Here is a 16,924-nt window from a genome sequence, read left to right on the forward strand (position 1 = left end):
AAATTTCTGCATTCGCTCTCAATACTTACAGCATTTCTTGCAATGTGGACATGAGCCCTTTGAGAGCACTGAAATTTACTTTGGCTTATCTCTCCCCTTTTCTTAATTATTTTCACTTGTCAAAATCCTTAAGTATCAGAAAATGGATCTTCTGATGAAGATGAACTGCCTTCTCAAAAAACACCCTGATCTGATATTCGTCAAGAATTGATCTATAAAAATATGCATCTTGCTTGCCATCAGTCACTCTGTTCTATAATAGTCATTGAAGGTATTCACCAGAGAATTATATTTCCACCTTTTGTGGAGGCCAAAACTTGGGTAGGTAATCCTTTGTAAAAAGGACTGTTATTTAAGTTCAGCAGTGGCCCCTGGTCTGCCTCATTGGCTTTTGTCACCTTCCCAGGTGGCAGCTGAGGGCCAGCTGAAGGGACAAAGTAGTGTATGGGGACAAAGTGGGGAAGAGTAGCAGTGCTGTCTAGTAGAGTGAAATCCTGTAGAATCTTCTTTGGAGAGTGAACTGGAGTTGTGAAAAAATTGCCTTCATTAGTTGTTCTGCTGGTTTGATAGACTTTCTGAGAGGAATTAAATACCCTAATCCTGTTCATTCACTTGTCCAGGATAAGCGAGCAGACAAATTGCCTTTTTCCTCTAATTCATTACTGCTCTGAGCAAACAAATTCAGAAATCCAGCTGTTCCCACTGCCTCTGTGGTCCCAAGATGAATGACACATCTGGAACTCTCTTGGTGGGAAATGGAGGTGTCACCTTGAATTAGGCATTTGGGACAAAAGACAAAAATATCTATTTCAGCCCAAAAAGGAATTATAAGGTCCTAGCAATATTGCAAACTGTGCTTCATTATCCATTGAGAACTTGAGTGACAGCATGCTAAGAACACAAATCTTGCAGGCATACAACCTTTTTTTTTCCCCTGACTGCTAACAGAGTATGATGGAAGAGCAGTTAAGTCATCTAGGTCGCTATAAAATGATCAAATCAGGTGAGATTTGAGCCTTGCTCTGCATTAAAGCTGAAATTGTATTCCCATTGATTTATGACAATTTTCTGCCTTGACTATCAGCTCATCACTCTCTCGTGGAGCCAGTGGTGATCTAAAGCTCCACCACTTCTCAGGAGTTTCCTCAAGACAGCCTGTGATCTGCAATAGCACAACTGTGAGTTGTTAGGAAAACAAAGATGTATCATGTTATGGTGCAACTTCCATCAAAATGTTTGCAGATTCATTTTAAAAGATCTTTCATTGAAACTGGGAACTCAAAAATATAAGGAGGCTGTTTTAATTGGTTTTTTCCAGCTTTCATGAAATCCATCTGTCCTTTCATGGAGCAATTAAATTCTTTCTTGACTCTACAAACATAGAACCTGGCAAGTGCAATCATCAGAATGAAAGAAATACTTAGATTTGTGAATAAGTTCTGACACTTTCCTTGTTTGGTTCTTTGACCTTTTCTGTATGCAGCCATTGTGCTAAGTCAACTGAAATTGACCCTTTGTGCAAATTTGTCTGTAAAAACTCTGTCAGTGGTTTTACTAAGTTCTGTGGTTTGCACCTCTAAACAAATCAATTGAGGTTAACCCAGGATAAGCCATTTTCTCTGGGGAAGCTTTTAAAAATATTTTTAGAGCCGTGACAGGTGAATTACTGTGAGTCAGCTACAGCAACTTAAGGATTTTTAGGACATTTCTTGATCCTGGTCTTTGCTGCTGCTACAACAGAAGTAATCACACTGGTTCCCTTAGAAGTGCAGGGGAGTTGGGTTGTAAGCAGCAGAAGCCAAGCTGCAGAAAACCTCTTTCCTCAGCAGCTCCTGCTGCTCATGGGCTGGGAGTTACTCTGCTGTGGGGGACCCTGCACAGACACTCTCCAAAATACTGCTTTCAGGTTTGCTGCCTGAATTGCCTCTATGGCTTGGCACAACTGGGCCTTCAAAGACTGGTTTGTCAATTCAGCAGTCAAACATGCCACGGAGCTGGAAGAACCCCCACTGGCCCAGAGTTTTGGCCTTATGTGAATTCCTATTGGCTGGATATGGCTTATTTAGCAGTGCAGTGACATGAATCCACCTGAAACTGTCAGCAGGCTCTGGGCCATTTGGACAGGTAGCCCAAATTTGATTTCTAGGTTTTCTTCTAAGCATGTCAAAGGGCATGCTGAAGATGCTAAGGTCCTGAAATGCTAAATCACTATCCAGGTTTGATTCAAAGTACTGGCCATTTGTTTTATCAGACAGCCCATCTCAGGTTCACAAAAATTGCATGACCTTGGCCCGTACACAACACCAGTAAATATCACAGAATCACAGAATACGCTGAGTTGGAAGGGACACACAAAGATCACCAATTCCAACTCCTGACCTGGTGTCTGGCCATCCTATCAGTTACTGCAGGCAGAGTTTCATGGGCCAAAAGTGAACAAGACATATCTGGGCTCATTCTTGGCTATAAGACTTGTTGTGCCAACATCTTAACCCCCCTCTGGAAGGAAGGGTCTGGGAAAATTCAGTCTCTTCCATCTGATGTGAAGAGTCAAAGGCTGCCCTATTCCTTTCCTAGGTGTTCAGTGACACGGATCTCTTGAGATCAGACTCAAGAAAGGGCCACTGGAGCACTATTTGTCTCCTTCAGCTAGGACAGAGAACTTCAGCCGGCACACTGGATGCCCTCCAAAACAACCACTGTAATAACTGGATGCTGGATTTTCTTCCATCTCCTGGCTGGGCATCTCAGTTGCATTTGTTATACTCAAGGAATTAACTGGTAGACAATGGCCAGCAAGCTGGCTTTTTTTTTTTTTTTGTCGTTAGATTTTTAATGAGATGGTTGTCTGCTGCGCATATCCCTCCTGAAACAAGACATGTATGTGAAATCCAGGCTACCAGAAAAGGTGATAACTTTCATATTTATCTAGTGTGTCTGTTCCTATATTGTGGAGGATTTACTCCACTTAATTCAAACACAGTGGGTTTCTCATTCTTATTTTTCCTTTCCAAACTCCATTCTGAGGCTGGTATGTGAACTGTCTCTCATTCAACTAATTTACTGTGTGTGGTCATACCCTAAATGATGAGTTTTCCATAAAGAAACCACAGCCCTTTTAACCCATGGCATTTTGTGCTATACTAATACATCCTTGTGGAGGAATTGTAACTGATGAGGAATTGAACCTTGTCATTCTAGTGATACACCCAAACTATTATTTGTGCCAGACTTCCTTTTCTTGCTTCATGAATTTGTTTTGCTGTGTTTTTCTCAGTAATTTAGTGGCTTTTTCCTACAACTTTCCCATCTCATGAGTCTCTCTGGGAAGACAGACAGTCAGACTTCCTGAATTTTGTTTACCTACTAAACAAAATACCTGAAAGTTATTTATGAGCTTTCACAGCGGATTGAACTCTGACTTTGTGTGGTGTTTTTGTGTCCCTTTGTTTACAAGGGACTTGGCCTATCCCAGATGTCTACTGGCTGAGAAAGGCACAGCAAGAAAACTGCCTCAGTCCCTTGCCTTGCCTTTTTTTCTCCTCTTCAAAACTTAACATACTTCTGCTTTACCTCTTTTTCTTTGGAGACCTTTGAATGCTGGACTCTTCTCCACGCTATGGCAAGGAAGGTCACGGACTGGATGGAATGCTGTCCATAAACATAGGTCTGTAGGGAGACTGAAGATGTTGGGAGTTGGGGTCCCAAGAGAAGAGCTGCAATTCTGGCTTCCAAGGGAGGAAAGGTGATGTCCTGCATTTGCACAGGTCACAGCCCAGAAGAGCACAAAAACTAAAAGAAAAACACACATGCTGCATGACTAGTCTTACATAGTCTGGTGAAAACAACTAGAGTAAAGGGAAAATAGCTCTTATCTCTCCGGGTTTCCTCTGATACCTTCTTTTCTTCAGTATGTTTATGGATAGAGAGAAGGCATAGGGGAAACACTATTGATTCCAACTTAGTCCTTAGTCACTTTCTTTATGTAAATACTCAGAAAACACAAGGTCAAGTCTCCACATGAGGATTTTTCTGGCCATTTTCATCCTGAGTCTTAGCAGTTATGATCATGCTCTAAGAATTTGTGCTATCAGTAAGTCTGGCCCCTCAGAGACTGGTCATGCAGCCAGTCCACACAACTGTGTCGCCACACACCTCAGAGCAAGCACAGCTCTAGCCCTGTATACCCTGTCAGGTGCCAATCCAATAAGCTTTTTAAGGCCTCCCAACTTGGGCACTCCTTTTTAAACTGAATTAATATCTTTTAGGGTGTCAGTCTGTAACACAACCTTTATTTAGATGCAGATCCCTTATGGAGACCTGGCTTTGAGACAGGACTTGCCCATTCCCTCTGTGCAACTCAAGTATGGCTTCTTAGTATTCAGTGAAGAGCTTCTCCCGTTTGCTGAGATTGTTTTGATTGTTTAACCTCTCCTGCTACTGTTTATACATTGCCTCTTTCCATTTGGCAGACTGAATGAAACATAAGACATGGCTGTTTAAAGTCAGAACAAGGTGCTGCTGAAGACATGATGGTCATGTCCAGAGAAGAGCAAAAAAAGGTGAAGGGTCTAGAGCACGAGTCTTATGAGACTGAGGGACAGCTGAAGGAACTGGAGTTGTTTAGCCTGGAGAAAAGGAGGTTCAGGGAAAACCTTATCACTCTCTACAGGTGCCAGAAGGGAGGTTACAGCGTCATTGGGGTCAATCTCTTGTAATTCAAAAGCAGTAGGACAAGAGGAAATGGCCTCAAGTTGCACTAGGGTTTTGACTGGATAGTAGGAGAAATTTCTTCAGCAAAAAGATTCTTAAGCATTGGAATAGGCTGTGGAGTCATTAAAAGACCTGGAAGTGTGGCACTCCGGGACATAGTTTGGTGATAGACTTGGAGGTGTTGAGTACATGGTTTCCCTTGATGATATTAAACGCCTTTCCAACCTCAAGGTGCTACAATCACAGAGTCATTTAGGTTGGAAAAGACCACCAAAATCATTGAGTCCAACCTTTGGCCAATCACCACCTTGTCAACCGGACCACAGCACTGTCTGCCACACGCAGTCGCTTCTTGAACACTCCAGGGGTGGTGACTCCACCACCTCCCCGGCTAGTCCATCCCAGTGCTTAATAACCCTTTCCACGAAGAAATTCCTCCTGATGTCCAGCCTTACCGGCAGTTCACTAACAGCTCTTTCCTGGATTGCAGGAGGTCTATCCTGCTCCCTATCCCTCTCTACTCTCAGCCACTACTCTGCAGCCGAGGGGAATGGTTGCCCTAGGGATGTCTCATTGTTAAAGACCAAGGCAAAGGAGTCATTAAGTACCTCAGTCTTTTTCTTATCCTTAGCTACAATATTCCCCTCTTTGCGTCCAAGAAGGGTGGAGATGTCCTTGACACTCCTTTTGTTGCTGATCTATAAAAAAACACTTTTTATTATCTTTTGCAGCAGTGACCAGATCGAGTTCTAGTTGAGCTTTTGCCTTTCTAATTTTCTCTTTACATGACTTAACAACGTTTTTTCACTCTTGCCTGCCCCTTCTTCATAAAAGTCATAAACCCTCTTTTTCCATGAGCTCTACAAAAGCTCCCTGTTCAGCCAGTCCAGTCTTCCTCCCCGATGCCTAATTTTTTGCTGCATAGGAACAGCCTGTTTCTGTGCCTTCAAGATTTCCTTCTTGAAGTTTGTCCAGCGCTCCTCTATGTATTAAGGACAATAATGGGGTTTTAATTATAAAATTGTATTATACTGCATATATGTAAATGTGTGTGTGTGTGTACAAATAATATTACGCTGAAATGATACTATAATTCCGTGGTCCACCTGATGAAAATTAGCATCAGTAATAAATTCAGGCCAGCTCCAGCCTAACACTGATAATCTTGCAAGTTTATGTGAACATCAGGAACACCCTCCCAACAGTCTTTTCCATGTCCAGCAGTGATACCAGGCATACAAACAGCACTAGATCCAACTTGTGCTAGCACAAAAATATTTGGAACACATTGGTGGGTTTTGCATCATGGGTGTTTGTCCTAAAATTTCAAATTTTTAAAGAATTCCTTACTCTTCTGCAATTTCTTTCTTTTCTGAACTTTGCAACTTTTCTTATTGCTCACACCATCAGAAAAAAGGGCCTTTCTATTTCACATTATGGATCTTTCACACACTCAGATCGAAATGCTGCTTCTACTTTCAAAAGCTGAATTGATTCATAACATAAGCATGGTGCTTTAATGATGGGAAAAGAGTGCAGAGGTAAAGCAATCTAGTTAAAGAAACTTGAAACTGAGGAGTGCTAAAGCAGAAGGTCCAGAAGTAATAAGAGGAAGCCATGAATTTCAGGCACCCCTAAATAAAGTGTCTCTCAGTTAGGATACCTGGCAATCCAAGGGGCTTCATGGCATAGTCAAAACTGAGGTGGATGAAGTAGAAGATAGGTTTTGTGGAGAAGTTAGGGTGATGTGGATGAGGACTACCCTGCTGCAAAGAGAAAAGATCATTTAGTTGTACTGAATAATTCAAAAAGAAGAGAACTGGGGGATAAGAGGGTGGAAGAGGCCGGGGGGGGACATATGGAGAGAGGGCTGTAGAAAACATTATTTGTGGGCTGCATGGGCAACTTTATTATTAAACATTTCATGAATTTCAAAAATGAGGGCCTGTGATTTCATTATTGTAAATGGCTTCCTTCACTCTTGACAGTACCCATCCTTAATGTCATTCATATTTAGCATCTTGGCCTCCTCGATACCCACAACAAGGAGAAATTGCTGTAGTGCAATGCAAGGCTGCCCTTCTTTTCTACGGCTGTGCAGCATCTGGCACAGTGAGAGGCCACTTCCAAATGCTGCCCCTCAGATGGTAATGAGTGTGAGATCTGGCAGTTCAGCACAATTCGTTCAAGTCCTTTGTATATCAGCCCTGGTGCTTGTTCAGAATAAAGGAAAAGTTTATAAGAAAACTCTGCTGAAGAATGTGTCAGTCTCAGAACTGTATTTCCTGAGAAATGAGTGTGTCCTGCAACAGTGCATGTTGGCTTTCACGGAATAGTTTGTCTTCAGCAGCTGGAGGTATATTCCTTAAAACTTATTTCACTAATCTTTCATTGCCCTCATCTCTGTTCTCCATACAGAGCCGAATAACTCAAACTTCTGCAACAATAAAGTTTAGATTCAAAACAAGTTCTGGCAGCTCAGAAATCCCAAACACATTTCCCTCTCATGGAATCCATTCCCAGCTCTGCAGCTCTGCTTCCCTGGGGTTTGGACATCACACGTCATGGTGAGCATGAGCTCCAGCATATTCACCCTCAGCCAGCTCTTCTCAGGAAGAAGCACCCTGCTTATATTTAATCACCCTGCATGCTGCAGCCTCTCCACACCCCAGTCATTCCTATGGTGCTCCTTTGACTGCACGAAATTCTGTGATGAATGAATTTGAGTTGGTGTTCAGGATATGGATATCTCAGGCCTTATAGATTAACATAGTAACATAGCCTGTTCTGTTGTCTTCCCATCTACTAACTTTTAGATTAGTTCTTTTTTGTATTTTTACTATTTACTGAGCAAATGTTTCTGCAGACCAACCCACAGTAATACAATAATCTGGTTTTTAAGGAAAATGTATAATTCACAATTCACCACTTTATATGCAGCATTGACACTGCTGTTGCCACAGGGTAACTGCTTTGAATTAAATACCAGAGTTTAATCTAAAACTTTTTCTTATGTTATTTTGCTTCTTATGATTTTTTGACAACCCTTCTTGGTACCACTTGTTTCACTACCCCAACTTTGCTTGCCAAAGTTGATTGCCTCATTAGGCAACTGCCCCTTCTAAAAATCATCTGTAAACAAGCTGTGCAACATGCATTTCTGTCTGGATCTGTTTCATTTACAATCTGTATGCTGTAAATTATGACTTTTTATTAGTTTACTTTTTCCTTTATTTTATCCTGTTCTTTACCTAGGCAATACATTTTTGCTGGTAGCCTATCAGAGCTTCAGGTCTCCAAAATTCTGTAGGGAATCACAGAATGTATGGATGCAACAAATACAGTCAAGCAGAGTCCTTAGGTCCTGAGAAAACCTGGATCTTTCTCACAAACAAATTCAGTTGTCCTCCAAAATAACCCTCACAGATAAGTGAAACATTACTTCCTTCCACAAAAACTGAGTACGCTCCTCTTATTGGTTATGTCAATAAATTCTACCTTGTATTGCTCAGCATGGACATCAGAATTTCTAACCTGCACGGCCCACAACATCTGTCTCCACAGGTCTTTTAAAACATACCTTACCTGCCACCCACCATTCCTCCACTGGGGCTGCTGTAAATGGTAGCTCTCACACCATAGTAACTGATGTGGGAATTTCATACTTGGGCTCCTTTTGAAGTTTTGGATGAATGACAACATTCATGGAGACTTTTTCGTTCTTTATTTTAAGAGGTTATTCTATAGGTTTATTTAGATACAAATCCTTGAGCATATCCCAAAAGATATGCCTGAAAATGAACCGTGAACATCAGAGAGCTCATTCTGAATTAATGCAGGCATGAAGAATGTATTTGGTTTTCTGCTGTGACCTTATCTTCTCACCTTGACCTCTGCAACCATCTTCAGCTTTTACACAGCCTGTGAAGAGCATCCTTCTCCTGATGAGTGGAGTAACATGATATGCCCTTGGCATGTTGCTTCTCTAAGGTTTTTGTTCTGCCTGCTCACAACTGACTAACCAGAAGAATTCCTGCTGTCCTCATTTGGTCCCAATTGGAACTCTTATTTCCTTTTCCTGATAGCATCTTTACCCTGCTGTTCAATCCTATCAGCCTTTCTCTTTTGAGCTGAGTCTTGCATGTTGCTAGCAGCAAAGTAGTCACCTGCTGTGACATTTCAGAACTCTATTAATTATCACTAAGTTTCTGCTACAGTCTGTTTATTAGTAGTTTCATTTAAAACCATTTTTTCAGTTCCCACACATTTCTAGGATGACCAATATTTGACAACCATATGCACGTATATTTATATATGTGTATGTATGTACGTATCTATATGCTATGATTTTATTTCCTATTGCCCATTGTCTGCTTAAATGAGAATTGATATCTTCTCCCTTCCCCTTTCCTTTTCTTTTCCATTAGCTTCTACTGCACTCTTCTTTTTCTGAGGGTGCAGTTTCTCTCATTTCACCCTTACAGACACAACATTCCAAAGAATATCTTTGTTGTAATTCATTGCTTTTTCTGCTTTTTGATTTTCTGATTTGTTGTTTGACATCTCAGCCCACTTCCATGCTGGATTACCTGAAGACATTCCACTCCAAAAGTCAATTATTTGAATGTTTATGATGAAACTGAATATCTCCCCCTCACACCTTCCATTTGTCATCTGCTCAGCTATTCATCAAGGCTTTGCTTTTCCACATCTCTGACTGGCCTTGAATAGGCCAATGCACTTCCAAAGATGATGCTGTCTAAAGCCATAAACTTTACATAAAGAATCTGCTTTCTTTCCCACCCCTTTTTCAACCACAACTGACTGTCTATCACTATCACCTCCTTTCCAGCAGTCCCTAAAAGGCCTGTCTAGACACAGGGAGCAGTTTACTACCTTTGCATCATCTGCCAAGCAGGTTTCCATGCAGTCCTCTCCAATATCCTGAGCAGACACATGCTATTTACTCGCAGGCACTGTAACTGCCTGCAACTTGCTCTCTGTGGGGATACCTATTGTCCTTTGTGCAATATGTGCCCTCCATTTCTCTCCTTTTTCAGTTGGATTCATCCCTTTCACAGCTGCAGTGCACGGCTAAAGCTGCGTTGGACTGCCCTGACATGTCCAAGAAATGTCAGGATAAACCCCTCTTTCCCACTGATTAGGCCCAGACGAGTCTCTGGGGTAAGGGGTCTGCCTGTGAGAGCTGGGGAGTGATCCCACTGCCTGGCAAGCAATGGCATGAGCTATGGACAGGTACATCTCTTGTGCTCCTGTGCCTTGCAGGCATTCCTGGAGAGGAAAATGAATTTTCTTTGCTGCTATTCCATTAATTATTTCCTGGGTTTAGACAGGTTACTTGGTTTCCATTTGTGGTTGATTTCTCTGACAGGGTCAGGACAGGCTCTCTGTTACGCAGCTGCCTGGGTGTTGGGGCTTGTTTTGGTTACAAATACTACAAAAACCTACATACACAAACTCTGTGTGTCTCAAATCTTAAAAGTAGATATCCTTCCAATCTTTTTTTTCAGAATGAAAACTTTTCCTGGATCCTCAGCATGCTTGGAATATTCCATTTCAATTGCCTTCTCTCCAAAAAGGACCTATCCACGGCACAACAAAGCTAATTCTGCCTGCATGAAGATCATAACCGGAGTTAAGTGCAGCTAAAGACAAATAATTTGTCGGTAAGAGGTGTACTGGCCTGCTATCTCATACATAGCGTTCGTAAAGATTTTCTCAGTCAAGAAAAACTGGATGATCTCAAAAGCACCAAACTGTAGAATAACACATTTTCCTCCTAGCATCCTTTTAAAAACAAAGAGATTTGGGTATAGCCCTGGAACTCTCTGGCCGTAATTCTGGACACCAGGGATAAAACGCTGCTCCCTAGTGGTAATCAACAACCCCTACCAGTAAGAAGGCAAGTTCCTCTGTAGAACAGGGGTTTGAAGAAGATGTAAAGCACAGCATCTCTGAAATACAGCAGTGATTTTCATACCTCTCTTTTCCTGGACAGCAAAAAACTGTGGTAGGAAATAGTGGGGGAAAAACCCACAAAGAAATGCTATGTTGTCAGCACCATGGTCAACATCAATTCCCCAGGCTGCCAGGACCAGAATGAATGCACTTTCCCAAATGAATAAGGTTTCCATTGTGTTCTAAAGTACCTCTTCCTTAAAATAAGCATGGTCTAGGAATCAATAAGTCCTGTTAAATGGATTAAAAATGGACCAAAAAATAGATCTCAAAAGGTAATTGTTCAAGTGGACCAGTGTGTGAATGCAGATGATATTAGTTGTATCCCTGAAGGACGGATTTCAGTCCAAGGGCTGTTCAATATTTTAATCAATAATCTGGAAGGAAACAGGAAAATCATTGCTGATAAAATTTGCAGAAGAAACAGGAATACATGCAATAATGAATGGCTAAGGAAGCATTCCTCAGGGAAATCCAGATTACTGAATTGTGTACTGCCCGTTATGTAGTCCTTTGTGTTTGGCTAATGATAAAAATCAGTAAGAAGCAACTTCTGGTGAGGGAAAGGACAGTTTTGGAAAGCAGTGCCTCTGGCAGGCTTCCTTAATGTGCATTTTAGGTGAGAGGCTCCAGCTGTAAGGGTTAGCACAGTCGCTCTGTACAGGGGCTGTGAACAAGGAGCAGAGACAGGGAGGTACAGACTGTTGGCCCCAGCTGTGGTGGCACCACCCTACCCCACTGTGTCAGCTTGGCATCACTGGTACAAGGAGGAGGATGCTGGAGGATGGAGAGGAGAGGATGCTGGAGGAGGCAACAACATGAAATGGGACAGCAGAGGACTCAGAATACAGATATATAAGTGGTGCAAGGTCTGAAAATGCTGCCTTAAAGTAACAGCTTCAAGCACGTTGGTTTATTTAGGGGGAGAAGGACGGGATGTTGATCTCTTTAAAAGCAGTTGTTTTCATCCTGTGGTTGCTGATACACTGACAGGGGACCATCCAAGATAACAAAGTACAAAAGTTTGCTGTTCAAAGTTCAAAATTTACTGGCTTGAAATCAGCTTTTGTATGGGGAAAATGCTCAGAAATACGTAAATTTAAAAGCTTGGAAAAGAGAAGTTTGCAAATAATAAAACAATACTACAGTATTGGGTTTTTATTTGCAATCAGTACTAGAGGGAAAAATCCTTCTAAATCCAGGAACTGCAAAGACAAAAGAGGATGGAAATGATTGTCAGGTAGAGTAATTGCTGGAGTAGTGGATCACTGTTTCATTGAAAGCTACATGTCTTCCTGCAGAGTGAGGCAAGCTAACTTACCAGCTACACGTGGCCTGCAGCAGATCAAATGAAGATGGAGGTGTAACAGGGCACGTAACAGGCACAGCATCTCCCTGACTGAGAATTAAAATGCTTCTGGGGCCTGTGCTCTGTGGACTTGCAGAAAGGTCACATTGAGGAAATTTATTTCAGGTAATACCTTCACTTGACATTAGCAGCTACTACAGATGAGCTACTTTCCATGGGAAAATTTCGTTTTTGGGAGGCAAACTCAGAAACAGGGTGCAAAGGCATTTCTGATTCCCTGAGAAGTTCTGATGTGTGAAAGAGCATGCATGAAAGGTTTTACAGCAATTAATGAAGTGTAAGGTCTATTGCTAATATCAGTAAAAGTCTGAACGGAAGAATTCTTAGCACCCAAATCTTCTCAACTCAATTTGGTTGCCTGACAAGTATCCTGATCTCAATGTACCAGATGGCACAGTCTCCTAGAGGGATGGAGCTGTGAGGATGTGATGAAGATAGCTGCAGGTTTCAATTTCAGTCCCAGACTAATTTTCTCTAGTCACTGATGCAAAATATTGATTTTGAGACAGATTTAAAAGTGTTGCTAATCCACAGGGGAATGACAGTATATATTTAAATCCCATGTGTTGCTTGGAGCAGTCAAAGGTCTTATATGTAATTAACAGTGTGTTTTGGAATACATTTAGTTTTTAGCTCTGTACAGAACAATCTTCAAGATGAGGGATAGAAAAAGAAATAAGATGGCAAGAGTGTAGAAATAGAGCGTTATGAGAAATGAAATAAACTGCCCCAGACACGTAGCCTCAGGTGCAAACAGTGGGTTCCTTCCTTGTTCACTCAGCTTAGTGGCTTCAGCTCCATTGCATGAGGATGTCAGTTTAGAAGGGGAGAGCTCCAATGTTACAGGGCTTTGTCAGAGTCTTGACAGTTTCATAGTTTCCTCATTCCAACATCTTTTGTGAAAGTTCCCTGGCCACCAGAAGAGCTCAGTGTAGGGCTCACTGAGTCCCTCACTGAGACTTTCCCAACCAGTATAACTACCAATTCCCATGATTTCTTTTTGGTGCTGCTGTCTGCTGAGTGCTGTTTTCTTCCTTCATGCTCTTGCAGCCATGTGGCCAAATATGTTACAGCAGCCAGCTCTGCTTTGGGTGAGAAGCTCCAATCCCTGATGATATTTCAGACTCTTTCCCTCAATTTCTTGATTGCTTTTTGTTTATCTGTTGTAGTATTTTGGTGTTAAGTGGAAGAAGTGTCTTAACACAAATCAATACCAAGTGGTTTTGGAGCAAGAACCTCCTTGAAGTTGCATTGAGCCTTGAGTGCCCAAGTCTCTAGGGTGTGTTGGAAGCTACTTGCTAAGTATCTTATCAGAGCTGGTTGAAATGCTCTGACTGGACACCTGTCCATCCAGCAAATGCTCTTTTGATTAGATTGAAATATTCCACAGGAACATGTGAGGTTTTATGAAAATTATTGAGGTATTTTTTTTCTTCCAAGCTGGAGCTTTTGGTATGATGAATTTCATTCACTGGAATGGCATTATGATATGCAAAATGGCAACACTGAGGTGAAAAATCGGAGCCCTTGCTGAGATGTTGCATTTTGATAAAATTATTTTTATTACACTTAAAAAATTAATTTTAAAAGGGGCTGCGTGGGGGACAGCTTTGCGGAGAATTGATAAAAGCAAGGCTTATCAAAAAGACAATTTACACTTTCAAGTTACCTGTCTAAAAAAGCCCCAGATGCTGAGCAACCTGCTCTTCAAATACAGCCTGTTATCCGCCCTTCCCATATCAGCAGCCCACTTCCACCATGCTCCCCACCTGCCCCACTGCGTGACCTCGCTTCCTTCCAGCAAGAAGCCTCTCCTTCAGACAGGTGTCCTCAGGTCCTGCCAAGGATCTGCTCCCGACCTGCTTTTCTCCAGGGGGAATTCAGGAAAAGAGTCTCAGGAAAGTGGGTGTGCCCTAGTGGGAGGAGAAGGTATGCAACTCCTGAATAGATACTTTTCTTCTGAAAATATTGAAAGGAACATTGAAGAGGTTGGATGGGGCACTGGATGCAAATCTCACAGGGAATGTGTTCTGAGTGTGCATCTCCAGGATGAAACTCTTGAGATTCATTCTGCAAGGGAAAAAGCAAGCTGTGCACCCATGGGTATTTACCTGCGCACCCTGGAAGAAGAGGGCAGGTGGAGGAGTCAAAAAAAAAACAACCACAGGCTGATGAGGAATTCCTCTTGAACAGAGACTAATTAAATTTGTGCTGCCATGCAGAGAAGCAGATTTGTCAGTAAGACTTCCAAAAAGGGATTAGATGCCTTAAATGGCATTATATACAATCTGCATTTATAATTACACTGCTTAGGATAACTCTTCTGTGAGGTACTTAGCCTTGTTTTTTGGGGAATATAATGATCTGCAGCAGGGCTTAGGACAGGAGTTCCCTTGTGCTGAAGAGTCTTGCGACAAAAGGAACATTACACATGTTTTATTGCTTACTCCAAAACATTTGGTTGCCAGCCACTGCTCTAGGCAGTCCCTGGACTAGACTGACTATCAGTTTGGATCTCTGGAGCATTTCTAATGCTCCTCCATTATATTACATTAGTGTGATAATGCAGGCAATTCTGCTCTGCAAAGCCAGAGCATTAGGAAGCACTGCAGTATTAATGCAGCTTTCTGTTACCCAATTTGTTGTTGAGAAGAAATACAAGGAAATATAACTAATCTTTGATATTACACCTGACCTGCTTTCAAGGGAGATGTGTTGTCTTCTGAGAGCCCAGATCAGCGATGCACTGAGACAGTCTCAAGTGTAGTTAAACCCAAGGATTATTATCCACTAGTAAGTAGTGTGCCTTGTGGTTGCCGGTGAAATATGTTTGGAACAGCAGTCTGGGAAGCATTAAGAAGGACTGCAGAGGCCTGGGTACAATGGGGACCACTCCATGGATAAAGAAAACTGCCTGTATGTCCACACACACAGAGCTGCTGTTACCAGCTCACTGTCCTGGTAGACCAGTGAGCTGGAGACCAGTGACCAGTGGTGTCTCTCTGGGGTCAGTTCTGGGACCAATACTGCTGAACACCTCTGTCTGTGACATGGACAGGGGGATCAAGGGCACCCTCAGCAAGTTTGACACCAGCACCAAGCTCTGTGGAGCAGTCAGCACACTGGAGGGAAGTGATACCATCCAGAGGGGCCTGGACAGGCTGGAGAGGTGTGTCTGTGCAAACCCCATGAAGTCCAACAAGGCAAAGTGCAGGGTCCTGTCCCTGGGTTGTGGCAATCCCAGACACAGCCACATGTTGAGTGGAGATTGACAGCAGCGCTGAGGAGAACTTGGGGGTGATGATTGAAGAAAACTTTGACATGACCCAACCATGAGCACTCACAGCCCAGGAAGGCAATGAGACCCTGGGCTGCATCCAGAGCAGCGTGGGCAGCAGGAGAGGGAGGGGATTCTGGCCCTCTGCTCTGCTCTAGGGAGAGCCCACTCAGAACCCTGCATCCAGCTCTGAGGTCCTCAGCATAAGAAGGACATGGTGGAACTGCTAGATCCAGTCCAGAGGAGGCCACAACATTGATAAGAGGACTGGAGCACCTCCCTGTGAAGACAGACTGAGAAAGTTGGGTCTGTTCATCCTGGGAAGGAGAAAGCTGTATCGAGACCTCATAGCAACCTCTGATATCTGAAGGGTCCTACAAGGATGTCAGAGAAGAACATTCTGTCAGAAATTGTAGTGATAGGGCAAGGAGTAATGGGTACAAACTGAAAGAAAGGAAATTTAGGCTAGATTTAGGAACAAATTCTTCACCATGAAGGTGGTGAGACACTGGACCAGGTTGCCCAGGGAGACTGTGGATGCCCATCACCACCCCCCCCCCGGCCTCACCCCTCCCATCAGTGTTCAAGGTCAGCTCGATAAAATGTTGAGAAGACTGGCCTAAAAAAAGGTCTCCCTGTCCATGGCAAGGATGTTGGCACTAGATAATATTTCAGGTCCATTCCAATCCAGGCCATGATTATCAAAAAACAACAAACATGGGACACATAGATGAACCTTTGGGTAATATGAGGCTGTTGGGTATGAATTTATCACTGCTTCTACTGAGCAGTGTATCCTTCTGATGTGACATTAGAGGCTTAAATGATTGCAAAGCAACAATGGTTTCTCTCTTTCAGCTGTGGAAGAAAATGGAAATTAAAGCCTTCAAACACTGTGAAGAGATAAACAGTCTTTATGGGCCACCTACTCTATAACTCATGACTGAAGGGAAAGGTAAATGGAAATGTTTAATCCCAGAAGAGTGACAGAAATAACATTTGGGATTAAACTACAAACTTTTCAGAAGCATGGAGTGAGTCACAGGGGAAATCCTAGAGCAGATCAAGGGGATAAACACAGTCTTTTATATTGTCTGAACTTCTGCACAGAGAAATACAAGATTTCATTGCCTAAACAAACAATGACACTTAGGTATGTCTATCTGGGATGAGGAAGACAAATGCACAAATTTACAACATGTGGATTGTACCTCTGGTGATTATACAGTTAATGATACTGTTCCTTCAAAGTTATGTATGCATTTGTAAGCAGAATCCTGTTAACAATCCCATTAATCCCAGTGCAATTACTTCTGATTTGAAAATTAAACACAGATGTAAGTCTTTTGGAACTCTTCAGCACTAACTCTTTAGAACTATTCAGCACTAATAAGATGTAAATGGCTAGTATTAAGGAAATTGTTTTTTCTTTTCTGCATTCCTAATATTTTTCCTGTGGTCTGTGTTCCAATCACCCCAAAAAGTCAGGTGTGAGCTGTCTAACAAATGGCTAACAAGTCATGACACTGCTCTGAGAAATGGACAGGTCTTGTACCATATGGGAGTTTTGAAGACCTTGGAATGGA

At 42.3% G+C, this 16,924-nt stretch overlaps 1 long non-coding RNA gene across 1 annotated transcript in view; it reads right to left on the reverse strand.

The window, feature by feature from the left end:
• Positions 1–3,704: 3,704 nt before the first annotated feature.
• LOC134431700 (uncharacterized) overlaps positions 3,705–16,924 on the reverse strand; it is a 28,837-nt gene continuing 15,617 nt past the window's right edge. Inside the window, exon 4 of the long non-coding RNA XR_010031056.1 lies at positions 3,705–3,792. This is a non-coding gene — a long non-coding RNA (uncharacterized LOC134431700). The remainder of the gene's footprint in view (positions 3,793–16,924) is intronic.

This window comes from Melospiza melodia, chromosome Z (assembly GCF_035770615.1).
Source record: "Melospiza melodia melodia isolate bMelMel2 chromosome Z, bMelMel2.pri, whole genome shotgun sequence".
Lineage (NCBI taxonomy): Eukaryota > Metazoa > Chordata > Aves > Passeriformes > Passerellidae > Melospiza > Melospiza melodia.